Genomic DNA, 12,882 nt, shown 5'->3' on the forward strand with positions numbered 1-12,882 from the left:
TCGTTATGAAACCTGCCATCCTCTCTTTTGAGAGAACAGCTGTGCTGGCAGTCTGAAGCGATGTGGTCTTGTTTGACAACATGGCTCATTTCGTGATGTTCGTCAAAAGCCTGAATGTATGTGTCTGTATGTGCAAAAGGTTTTAAAAAGGGATGGAGATGGAGATCAGCAGCCTGTAAGCACCAAAGGCAGCCAAAGCAGGCAGGATTGGCCAATTAGAATTCAGAATAACAAGCAGACAGCCAATGGCAACTTACCTTGCACACCCTCAGTGACCCCCAAGGACACGAGACCAAGGTTTTGCAATCCATCATCCTTAAGCTCACACTCTCTTATCTACTCTCTCACGCCTACTCGCGCAGAAGTGCACAGCCATATACCCGAGCGAGCAGAGGAACAAATATGCACACCTACACACACATCTGCGAGAAAATGATCATACTATTGTGCTGGCATACACAAGCAGGGGCGACAATATCTGTCTCCTTCACACCCATCCCCCCCCCTCCATCCCCCCCAAAGCATCACTCTTCCTCCGCATCCGCTCTCCTCATCACCGTCCCTATATCTCTCACACCTCCCTTTAAGCTTCATGCCACCATTCCTCACCGAGCATCTTCGCTGGCCTCTTTTTCTCTGCTCTGTGGAGCCTCTGGCATAACCACCAACTTGTAGTTCACGATAATGAGGAGAACAGAGGGGAATTTAGCACACACACTAGGTCAGGCTGGAGCAAGACAGACACTTGGTGAGGAACCGCTGGAGAGGAGAGACAGGGGAGGACGGGAGGGGGGGCTGCCACGTAATGAATAGACTGAAGTGTAATAGGTTATTAAGGTAGTGAGAGGCAGAGAGAAGAGTGTTGAAATGGAATCGGCCGCACTTGAGTGAATATAACACGGGGAGAATAATGAGAAGGAAAAAGTGAGAATATATCACAATTCACAGAGCAATTCTGGCAAATTGTCTTTCTTTGCTTCTGTTGCATGAAAAAAAAACCAAAGTGTGAATGCCAATATATGAGTGAGAAACAACAAGTTGTATGCCAGCATGTGTGTGAGTTCCCCCTAGTGTGTGATTCCTTCCCTCCCAGCATGTTAATTAAGAGTGTGTGTGTGCATGCCTCGAAAAGAAAAAAAAAAAGTGTGCGCGACTTTGTGAATGTGTGCAGACAAGTATAGGCTTTTTATGTGTGCATGAAATGTGCGGGGGTGTGGGTGGGTGCTGGTCTCTGTAAATATTGGTGTATTGCTGTCAGAAAAGCTATTACCAACTCAGGGCCTCGGGCTAGTCTTTACTGAGAGGAGCGAGAGCGAGGGGGAGGAGGGAGAAACACACAAAAACACACACACACACACAGAAAGAACAGCCACAATCACACACACAAGCAGACACGTAGACAAATGTAGATGAGGCGGCGGAGTGAGGTAGGGGGGGCCAAGTTGTTCACAATGAGAACACACGCAGCCGTCCAGCAGCATACTAGCGGTAATTTACAGAGGTGCCATTAGGTTTCAGTGTGGTGCTCCACCATTCTGTTGCTAATTTACAGACATGTCATTAGACCAGACAGGAGCACATAAAGCATCTCTGCATCGATCTGCGAGCTCCGACCACGCAACAACAACATGCGCACACACACAAAACAGACGGAAAAATGCATATTGGGTGACACAAACACAAAGAACATGTGTCGTGCACGCATGTGTTCAGTGCACGGACACACCTAGAACAGACTCCGCCGCGTGCACGCTCTCAAACGGGCAGGTTGGAGTGGATCTGTTGTAGCTCAGATTAATGGAGTGAGTCAGTATTAGCTCAGAGTAAACAGTGAGACAGACACTGACATACACACCACATGTCACACTTCATCCTGTGGAGAGCACTGTCGATCAGAGCAAGCAAGCGGGAGGATGAAGAAATACAGGGAAGCAGAAGAGCTCAAATTTAATTTCCATTGGAGATTTTCAAGCATCATTTAATCATATCATTTAATTTATATGTGTTTCTTGTCATTTTGTTTTTTTTTCAATTAGTTGTTTAACTTGTGTTTTTTTTGTGCCGTGTGGTTGGATGTAAGTTAGAGTCAATGACTGCGATTACTCTCGAGACTCAGTTGCTAAAGAGACCTTGATCTTAATGATACTATATGATTAAGTTAGTAAGCAAAGGAAAGGAAAAATAAATCTCTCGAGCTATTTATTATCTGATGTTTTTTATGAGTCTTGTGGTTGTTTCTTGATTATTTCTTGTTGTCACTCGATGCTTTTTTTGTCTGACTTTATATCTTTAACTGTGATCATTATTTTTATGTGCTGGATTTTTGTAAGGTATTACTTTAAATGTTTTTCTTGCGCTCAGGTCTCTTCTTTGAAAAATATTCTTACTCACTTTCTGTTAGTGAAGGAAAGGGAAATCTAAAACAACCTATACAAGCTCAGTTTTGTAGATATTTCTACTATTTCTTGTTTTCGCTTTTTTGTTGGTTGTTTGATTTCATATTTCTCTAGCAGTGACCTTTTCTGTATGCTGGTCATGTCATTGTACATAAGGTCTGACTGTGAATGACTTGTCGATTCATTGATTGGTAATTTGACAGAAGATGAACTGACAACAACCTTGAGAATCAATTGACTGTTTCGAGTCATTTCTCAAACAAATATGTCAAACACTTGCTGCCATCATTATAAACTGAATATTGTAGGATTTTGGATCATTAGCTAGACGAAACAAACACCCTGAAGATCATTTGGGGTTTTGGAAAATTCTGAGATGCATTTTTTCTCTTAAGGCTCACTGAAAAGAAATTAGGAAAAAAAATTAGAACAATGCTACCTCAGTTAAAGGGTACATGTCCTCCCCTATCGTCATGTGTTTTGTTGTCATAAACTTTTAAATCTTTCCCCAAGTGCCATGTGGAGAAATCTATTTTTTTAATGGTCATATGTATAAAGAGTATTATATGCATGTAGAAAACTCGGTATGTCATTTAAAACACTGTACTTATACAGTGGTGTGGGCATATGATTATCAGAGTATAATTTTATGAGTCAGACTGATATTATTCATAGACATTTGAAATGTATCTATTTTTGTACATAAACTGAGTTTAAATGAGCTTTTATTTATAATCACGTTTGTCCGGGTCAAATTGTTTACGATAGTGGATGATTATAATAACCTTTCTTTTTCTTCTTTTCTCATGTAGATTACCATCTAATTGACATTTGTGTTTTTCTCAAATGAATATAAAATATCGAAACAGAGAGCTTCACTACAGAGAGACGCTCATGGGAGCATCACTTGACTGGACATTATCAATCCACTTGACAAAGGCAGCTTCAGCCACAGGTGCCTTTCCCATGTGCATTAGCTTTCAGTCTCCATCACCAGCAGCCATGATTGTTTCTTATTGTTTGGGTAGACTATCAGCCCATTCTCATTCCCATGTCGTCTAACACCACCACTCTATCATGCCACTTGACGTGATATTGACGCCATCGGTACTCTTCAGCATGTTTACGAGACGTGCCAAGCTTTCAACTAACTTCAATTTAAACCCAATCTGCAGCAATACTTGACATCAAGAGCAACTGACATAGTATAAAGAGCAAGAAAACTGGCATAGGGCGGGAGGGAGGGGAGGTGGATGAGGCAAACAAAACCGGACTTTCCGCAGTTCATGTCCTGTGTGAAACTAACAGTTAAGGTTGTTTTGATATGACATGCTGTCGCCACACTGACATCACTGATGTGACATATTACTCAAAGTTCCGTGATTTTTACAAAGCAAAGTACTTATTTTAACCCAAAACGGGATGTTTTTTCTGTAATGATTTTGCAATGATTTCAAAACATTAACTACGTGTTGCAATGTATTTCAGCTGTGAGTAACACACATATGCTAAAGGATGGCCTGTGTGTTGCTATGAGACTCTGAGAGTCATGACAAAGCATCAGTATTTGACGACCCGGAAATGAGAACAATCAGAGCCTACACAACGTAGCCCGAAGGACAGTTTTTGGCAGTTTTTCATACGCTTTGAGGTAACTCAGTTTTGTTTTTTGCAAGAAGTTTCTTTTTCGGTCATGATTTAAGTGAAGACACAGCACCAGCCTCAGGTAGCCAGTCAGAAGCAGACAGATTACCGCTTTAAAAAAAAATTAACATGGAGTTAATTAACAGAACAGAATTAACAAAGATTATTTTTTTGCCCATATGTTGTCATGTATAAAAAGCCCACAGTTTAACAAAAGCCCCAACAGCAAGCGAACAATCCGCCAAATGACATAAATTACACTATTTGGAGCCATTTCGCCATGTGGGTAAGGAGGAATATCTAAGCAGTGGTTAGATGGAGGAAAGTTTACCACACTTTATCTACACATGCTCCCCACACTGTTTTGATATAAAGTCGGTTGAAAATCGGGAAAGAAGCAGAGGCGAGCAGAAAGGAAAGAGAGGGGGGATTTAGGAACTTGTGTAAGAAGTAATCATGTGCAAGGAACTCTGGGAAAACAGAAATTAATAACCATATGGAGTGTGACCAGACAAGAATGTAAAGATGGAGGATGATTGGCACTGGATTTTGAAGGCCATCATTAAACTAGTACTCTAATGAATAAAGCAGCCTGTGGGGAGGCAGGAGGGAGAGAGAGAGAGAGTGAATAACTGATCTGATGGTTGCTGCTACTGGGACCAGCTGCAACTGCACCGCCCCTCGGACGATCAAACACACATCTCATAGATTTCACTGAGTGTGTGTTAGTGTGTTTGTGTGCATATGGCAAGTGTGAATGCGTCTCATATGGCTTTGTCTCTCCTCATGGGTTTCCTCCTCAACATTTCACACACTAATTTGTCATTTCCATGGCAACCCACTGTTACAGGGGGCTACGGCAAATGTGTCCGTGCATGTGTGTTTCAGGGAGAGGGAGATGGAGAAGGAGGGCGAGGGAGAGAAAGAGTGATTGAGTGAACAGTACATTATCATGGACAGCTGTACTGAATCAAAATGGCGGATGGGGGCTGGGAGCACATCAGGGGAGCCTACATTATACAGCACCTGATAGAGGGAGCAGGGTGGAGAAAAAGGGAAAGATGCATGGAGGGGAAGTTGAAAGAAGAAGGAATAATAGAAAAAAGAGGGAGATGGAGAAACTCATTGAGATGGGTGACACAAAATGGAAGAGAAAGAGGTAGAGGGGTAGAAAGAGAGACAAGGAAAGGGAGTGGCGGAGAGCGAGGAATGGATGGCGAGAGAGAACGAAAGAGAGAAAAATGCTGGTGTATCTAAATCCTAGTGTAGCAAGCCTCAATCATGGCAGCCCTGTCATTCTGGAGATAGCACACTGCAATTCCCCTGCACCTCGTTTTTAGCCCACCATGCAGTTCTGCTATCAGCTCCTCTCAGACTGTCCACACACACACACACACACACACACACACACACACACACACACACACACACACACACACACACACACACACACACACACACACACACACACACACACACACACACACACACACACAGCATAAACTCAAACATCCTGCATGAAGGCATCCCTCCTTAATAACAGACAGGTGGATTAACTATGCACTCATACAGTATACAGATAGATGACCAGTGTTGGAAATGCATGCAAATGTATGCTAACATATGCATAGTCTCTATATTAAGTTAAAGTGTGAAAATCCATACAGCCAAGTTCACTAAAGGCTACGACTGCCGCTTCCATCTCTATTCGGTGATATACAGCATCTGGCTTTGAAAGCGATTGGGCTATCACATCACAGCCAAGGGAGCAATACTGTAGAGGAGGATATTACTGTCAGGACACAAGTGACAGATTGGCTGTCTGTGGCGTTGAGCTCTTATTCCTTGTTTTGTTGTTGCTGTTGTTAAATTGAAAGCATTCATTTCCAACATGAGATATACAGTCCCGTTTGTGCCCGCAAGTGAAATTTCTTTTGGTGGAAGTGCTTACTGGGCTTCTGTGAGCACAAAACTGAAGGAATTTTCAAAATCAAATAAATCATTTGGTTGAAAAATGAGTTATCATGTTATATTTAGTCTGTTATATTTAGACTATTTTTTTATTTATTAATATATATATTTAATTATATTCCCAGAAATAAAAGTGGTCCCATGTGCCAAAAGACTAAAACTTGTTTAAGAAAATGGTTGTATCTCAGGGACTAGCACAATTAGGTTTTTGGTTTATATTAGAAGAGCAACGATTAAGTAATTAGTTGTCAACTGTTACATATTGCCAACTAATGTGATAACCAGTTTGAGCAATTTTTAAGAAAAAAAAATCTGATTCCAGCTTCATAAATGTGAATATTTTCTGGTTTCTATGATAGTAACTGAATATCTCAAGATTGGGGACAAAATGACACATTTGAGGACATCATCTTAGGCTTTGATCAACATTTTCACCATTTTACTGACATTTTATAACCCAAACAAATCAATTAATCAAGAAAATAATAAGCAGATTAATCAACTTTAAAAAAATAATATAATAATAATAATAATAGAAGCTAGAAGCTATTAAAGATATGCACACACATGAAAAAAATCCCATGTAAGACATTTAAAGATATAAAATGCATGATTTTTCTTTAAAAAAAAAAAAAAATTTTTTATTTTTATTAAAAAATAAATAAAAAAATCAATTCACGGACAGAAGTAATCCCTCTCAATCATCACTTATGACCCACTAGAAGTTTTTGGAGGTGTATTATTCTGCAGTGATTCTGTCCTCCGCTAATTTCTTAGCAATTAATTTCTGTTTCAGAAGTCTATGGGCGTGTATCCCCACAGCGCTCAGGTGAGGTTGGGACCTTATAAAAAGGTAGCGATCAGGTGGCAGACAAAAAGCAGCAAACATTCAGGTGACACAGCGCCAGGAAAATGGGAAAATAGCGCACAAGTGGCAAAATGGCAAACAACAGTGAATCTGGGGTTGGCCTTTACTTCTTTTTTTGTTGCTGAGCGCATGTATAGTTACCCTTTAATAAATATAAGTTTAGCGTTTTTCCTCATTTTCAAAAATCTGCTAAAAAAAAGTGTGATTTTTTTTTCATGTGACCTAAAAAAATCTATGTTGTCCTGTTAGATACTTGCCAAACGTGTTCACACCAGATTTCAAAACTTTAATCCAATCAAAAGAAATGTTGACATTTTTTCCTTATAATGCTAAATTAAGTCTATGGGAACACTTGGGTTGAAAACACAGCTTTGACATTTGTTTAACTACGCCCATATTCAAAATTCATACATTATTCCTACGGTCAGAGACAGTTTATTACTTAACATAAGCAAATCTCCTGAAAATCCAAAAACCAGACTGCTAAAACTAAAATTTATGTCATGAGGAATAAAGTCCACAGCGGCTCCATATACGAAGAACAGTGAAAGACGTTCTGGATGACAATGTGGGGAAGTACATGGGAACATTTTCTGTTTCATAACTGAGAACACTACAAAACGCTCATTTAAAAAAAGAAAACAAAAATTCTGTGTGTCCACAAAATCAGCTTCCCATTTATCACCTATGGAGCAGCTCCAGACTTTATACTTGATGACATCAAAAGATTTAGACCTACTTCTCTGGTTTCTGGCTTTCAGAGAGAGTAGCTCATGTTCACACATATTGATTGAACTTTTCTCGGACATAACAGATTGGAATTCTTACTTTAGGTGGTGTTCCCCTTTAATCTGCAGATTTTTTTCCCTTGGGTAACTGATATCGTCTATAAAACAGCAAATGCATAAAATTGCCATCACAATATCTAAACTCAGAAGGAGACGTCACCAAATATGTTTTTTGGCTGACAAACAGTACAGACCATAAATATGTGCAATTTGCTATAAAATTAGGACAATGAAAAGCAGCTTATTCTCACTTTCGGAGCTGGAACAATCATTTTTTTGTGTAATTTTTACCTGAAAAATGACTTCACAGTTAATCAGTTATCAAGATAGATCATTTTCTGCCAGTCTAGCTATTGATTAATGGTTGCAGCTCTACTCAACTAATTGAAAAATTGAAAATAATCATAATCATAATAATAATCAGTAGCAGCCTTATTGAATAAATCATTTATCTATAGTGAAATAAAATATTAGGCATCACAATTTTAAGGGGCCTAGTATGATGTCTTCCAAAACCAAATATATTTAATTTACAGTGATAAAAACAATCAGGAGCATCTCTGGTTGGTAAATGATAAAATATAGTAAAGGTTGAGTTGGTTTTTTTCCCAGATACAGTCAGTTTTAAAGTTAATTTCCTCCACAAATAGAGCATAACTCAATAACATCTTATATTGTAATCCCTTTGAATTTAATTTAAGAAAAGACAATGAACAGCACACTTCCTGCCATTATGTTCAATCTTTTATGTCTTGTCCCTTTTTGTTTCTTTTATCTGTGCTCATCTCTCTCTGTCTGTAGCTTGAATTTGGCCTTCTCTCTGGTACCCAGGGAAACCGGCTTGTTTCCATGACAATGTCTGCAGGCAGAACAGTGTATTTGTCTTAAGCTGGATAAGATCAGAGTCAGTTTCATGTTTCGTGTTAGACACACACATGCTCTCTCTCTCTCTCTCTCTCTCACACACACACACACACACACACACACACACACACACACACACGGGTGTGCACACATTCATACATCATAGCACATATGCACAGTGAAGGCAATAGAGCGCTGAAAAGCACACAAACTGGAAAAAATCTGCAAAATTATGCACACAGGCAGTTAAATAAACCCACACTGACGCTGAGATTTGCATGCATGTAGATCCACACACACATACTGCACAGTCACAAACCTAATGAAACCCCTTACAGCAGGTTGTTAACAAATAACAAGTACATAAAGACCTCTTTCATAAAGGTAATGTAATGGGTTTTTAATGAATGCTGTGGCTATTCGTCGTAGAAAAGCGCCACAAATAAATGAGTGTTTTTGTGTGCGACGCCAGCGAGTGCAAGTGTGTGTGTGTGTGTATGAGTGTGGGCTTGTTCATGTGTTTGTTCTTGTTTTGGCGAACAGCAAAGAAATGAACTTCAAATGCCAGATGGGGTACTGGAGTGAATCGCCAATTGGGCCACTACCCCCAGCACCCACACAGACACAATGGAAATTGCTAGAGCAGGTAGGAGACAATTGGAGCACCGACTTGCCTGTTTCTTTCTCTTTCTTTCTAAAATGGGAATATGTGTGTGTGTGTGTGTGTGTGTGTGTGTGTGTATATCTGCATCACTGATGAATACCATCCTGGCTGATGCGAGACTGTGTCAAGTCGGGGAGCCCAAGGAGAGATGCAGCGCCCCTGCTGAGAAACGCTGCAGTCTTATCTCCCTTCCTGTCTCCCTCTGCGTCTCCGACCTTCTCTTTCCACCTCTCTTTTCCCACTTTCTGAATGCGCTCCTATCTTTCCTCACCATCACTTTTCTACACTCCTTCACCCTCTCCTGCCCACCCCTCCTCCCGCCCTCCCTTACACACTCGCAGCCAGCCTCCGCTCTATCTTTTCCCTTCATCCTCTGTAAATGGGGAGTCCGTTTGATGTCTTTATTTTTAGGCGATTACAGGGTGCATCGGCTTTGTGTGTTTCCTATTAGCTTCTCGGTGGATGTGCGAATATGTTAATGTGTACTTGCTAACAGGATGGTAATTGCATACAATTACCAGTAAATGTATACATTTACTAGTAGGATTGCTTCACATTTCCCATGGTGAGTTCTGTAACTGTGCATTTTCCTCATAATGTGGGGGTAGATCTCTGTACGTGGTGCTGTGACTTTCATTACAAGAGCTGCATGGGTGTTAAGCATTAATGAGTGTTGTAGTACAGAACTGTAATGGGTGTTGGTAGCACAGAGTTGAGGCAGAATTAGTCCTATTAGTGGAAAACGGTATATCTAGAAAAATTGTGCATTTTGCAGTAAAAACTTTGTTGCAATTGCTTTATCACTGCTGATGGCCAGAGGGGCCACAACTTAGTTTTAACAGTTTTTTTATTTTATTTTTTTCATTTGCAACTCAAGATGTGGCCATCAGGAGCCAAATTCATGCCAGTCAGTCGGGCAGGCGGCCAATCACCAGACACTTGCCTCTTAACACCAAGCGTCTCTCTCTCTCACCTCGAGTTGAGTGCTGCTCACTTGCCCGTTGCTAAATTATGTAAGTATTACAACTACAGTGGCAAATATTTTCAATTGACGGAAATAATAAACCCTGATGGACGCGCTAATTTTAGCCTCTTTGCCGGTGCGGTGCAATGACAGGCTGCTACAAAAAAACATCCATGTCCGTCCTAACAGCACTCAAATATCATTTAAAATTTAGTAGGCAGTAAGTTTGACAAAAAGACTGAATAAGTAACAGATACACAAAATAAGTAACCACTGATACATTCTCACTGGGCTCCATGCTGCTTTCCATTGTTTACTAGTTACTAACCCTGTTTTCTGGCCAGTCCGTGATATTGAATGTGACATACCAGAAAACAGAAAAACAGAAAGGTAAAATTGTCTACCCCAGAGCTGTGTACACAGCAGGAAAGTACTCTTTCAACTACTACTGAAAAGGTTTTCCCACCTGTAGAAATCTTGCATGTATGTGCTAATTTTGATGGAACTTCAATTCTTAGATGCAAACAAAATATCTTGATTTTTGAGGGGAAATATTTCTACAACACAATGAAAAGATACATTGAAAAAAATTCTGTGATAATACTGTGCATATACACAGTTGATTCACTACACCTATGGGCGCAAACATAGAGTAATTTCCTTTATTGTTTTCTGTAAGGGCTGCAAGAAAAGATCATTGTTGCTGCCTTATTAATTAACTGATTAGTTGTTTAGTCTATATAATGTCAGAATATGGTGAAAAATACCCATCACAACCATGGGTGTATCGCTGAACAGGCCTACTGGGGCCCCGGGGCTCAGAGGGGCCCTAAGCTAGAGCCTCTGTGTAAAGTCACTGTTTTTAAGTTTGCATTTCTTGTCAAAGGGCTTGACAGAGCCCTGCCAAAAAAGAATAGCCTAAACATTCACTTTGAAGATCTGAATGTTTCTATCCTGCCAGATTATCTATGTGTCTTCAGATGGGCTTAGAACCGTGTGCATAATTAAACTCTACGAGGACATACAACGACGTGTTGTACCTGCCCAGCAGGCGGATGGGGGTCGTTTGTCTGGGCCCAGGGGCCCATTGTGTCTTCTGCCTATGATCACAAGTTGCTGAACCCAAGGTGACGTCTTACCAACAGGCCCAAACTAAAGAATGTTATTTACAGTGATAGAACCGCATAATTAGTCAGTTAAACAATTTATAGAAATTTTTCAATTACTATTTTAATGGTCAAACAGTCATTTTAGTCATTAAAAGAAAAAAACATTTGCTGTTATTTTTGTCATAAATATTGGATTGTAAATTGAATATTTGGGGGATTTTGACTCACTGTTGGACAAGCAAGACATCTGAAGACAGCAACTTGGGCTCTGGAAAATTATAAGGAATATTTTTTGCTATATTTTTTAACATTTATGAAAAAAAGCAACTGATAATCGAGAGAATGATCAGCAGATTAACTGATCATTTAAATAAACATTAGCTATAGGATTTTTACAATACTGGAACTTATATCTTTGATGCAACATCATGAAAAATTTCAATATTCAATACCATTTTTTATATCACTGGCAAAAATTGACATTGAGAGCATACAAGGCAAAATTTCCATTAACAAAATGACAGAACAATGCCATCCATGACAATGACAACTTTTCTTTCTTGGTTAGTAACAGTGAACAGCAGAATGACTCTAACAATAACAGAGAGCAAGAAAGCGCAGCGGGTCCTGGTGTATTGATTCTGTATAAAATATTTTTTTTATACTGAGACTGTTTCAAATATTCAGCATCAATATGTATCAATAAACCAATATAAACACTAATAAGCTGCAAGTCTAAATGATATAAAAAAAAGATTAAAAAAAAAAAAGCAGGAAATCCTCGCATCTGAAAAGCTCAAATTAGTGAATGGTTGGAGTTTTTGCTTAGGAAGTTACATATCATTTATCAAAAGTGTTATTTTTCAGATGATTGACTGGTATAATTATTTGATCCCTAATACCTAAAAACAAAATCTGAGCAAGATGAGTTCAGAAATTATTAAATAATTATAATTATAAAAATATGCTTTCCATTTCATGCCTGTATTTTGTCAAAGAATAATCAGTCCTTCTTTGATTTATCATTAAGACTGTTTGATGATGATGAGTAAGAGATAGGAGACATGTTGTACTTTGCTGGTACTGACTGGTTCCTCTTGTCTTGGCGTCTGCTACCACTCCCAACTCCACATATGGTGGAGTCAGCACGGAGCCCGTCCTCTGCGTGTGTGTGTTTTTGTGAAAAAAGCACGCACATGTGTATATCCGGGGACAAAATGAGAGCGAGGTGGAGGGACAGAAAACAAAAAAGAGCAATTTAAAGAGAAATACAAAGCGTGTGACACAGAACATGTGTGTGCGTGTGCCTCCATCTGTGTCTTTCTGCCATAAGACAATGTGTTAAAATGAGCTGCTTTGATTGCCGACGCTTTATGAGTCACAAGTGATGACTCACAATCCACCTCCCCTGAACACGCACTCATGCACTCACATAAGATACACACACACAAACATACGAACACACACACCTCGCTCTCGGTCCTGCCTTCATCCACTGACCGTGAAGAATATGTGCAGGCAGCCTTACTCATGCATATTTACACTGAACACACACTCACTCACCTACTCAGCGGGCACTCTCTAAAGGTTACAGTGTGTGAGTGTGTGCGTCTG

General features: G+C 39.7%; 1 protein-coding gene across 13 annotated transcripts in view; it reads right to left on the bottom strand.

The window, feature by feature from the left end:
• nrxn1a (neurexin 1a) overlaps positions 1-12,882 on the bottom strand; it is a 91,808-nt gene that overhangs the window by 52,511 nt on the left and 26,415 nt on the right. The gene's annotated exons all lie outside the window — the stretch shown is intronic.

Source organism: Plectropomus leopardus, chromosome 19, assembly GCF_026936395.1.
Source record: "Plectropomus leopardus strain MGB_pleo_1.0 chromosome 19, ASM2693639v1, whole genome shotgun sequence".
NCBI classification, from domain to species: Eukaryota; Metazoa; Chordata; class Actinopteri; order Perciformes; family Serranidae; genus Plectropomus; species Plectropomus leopardus.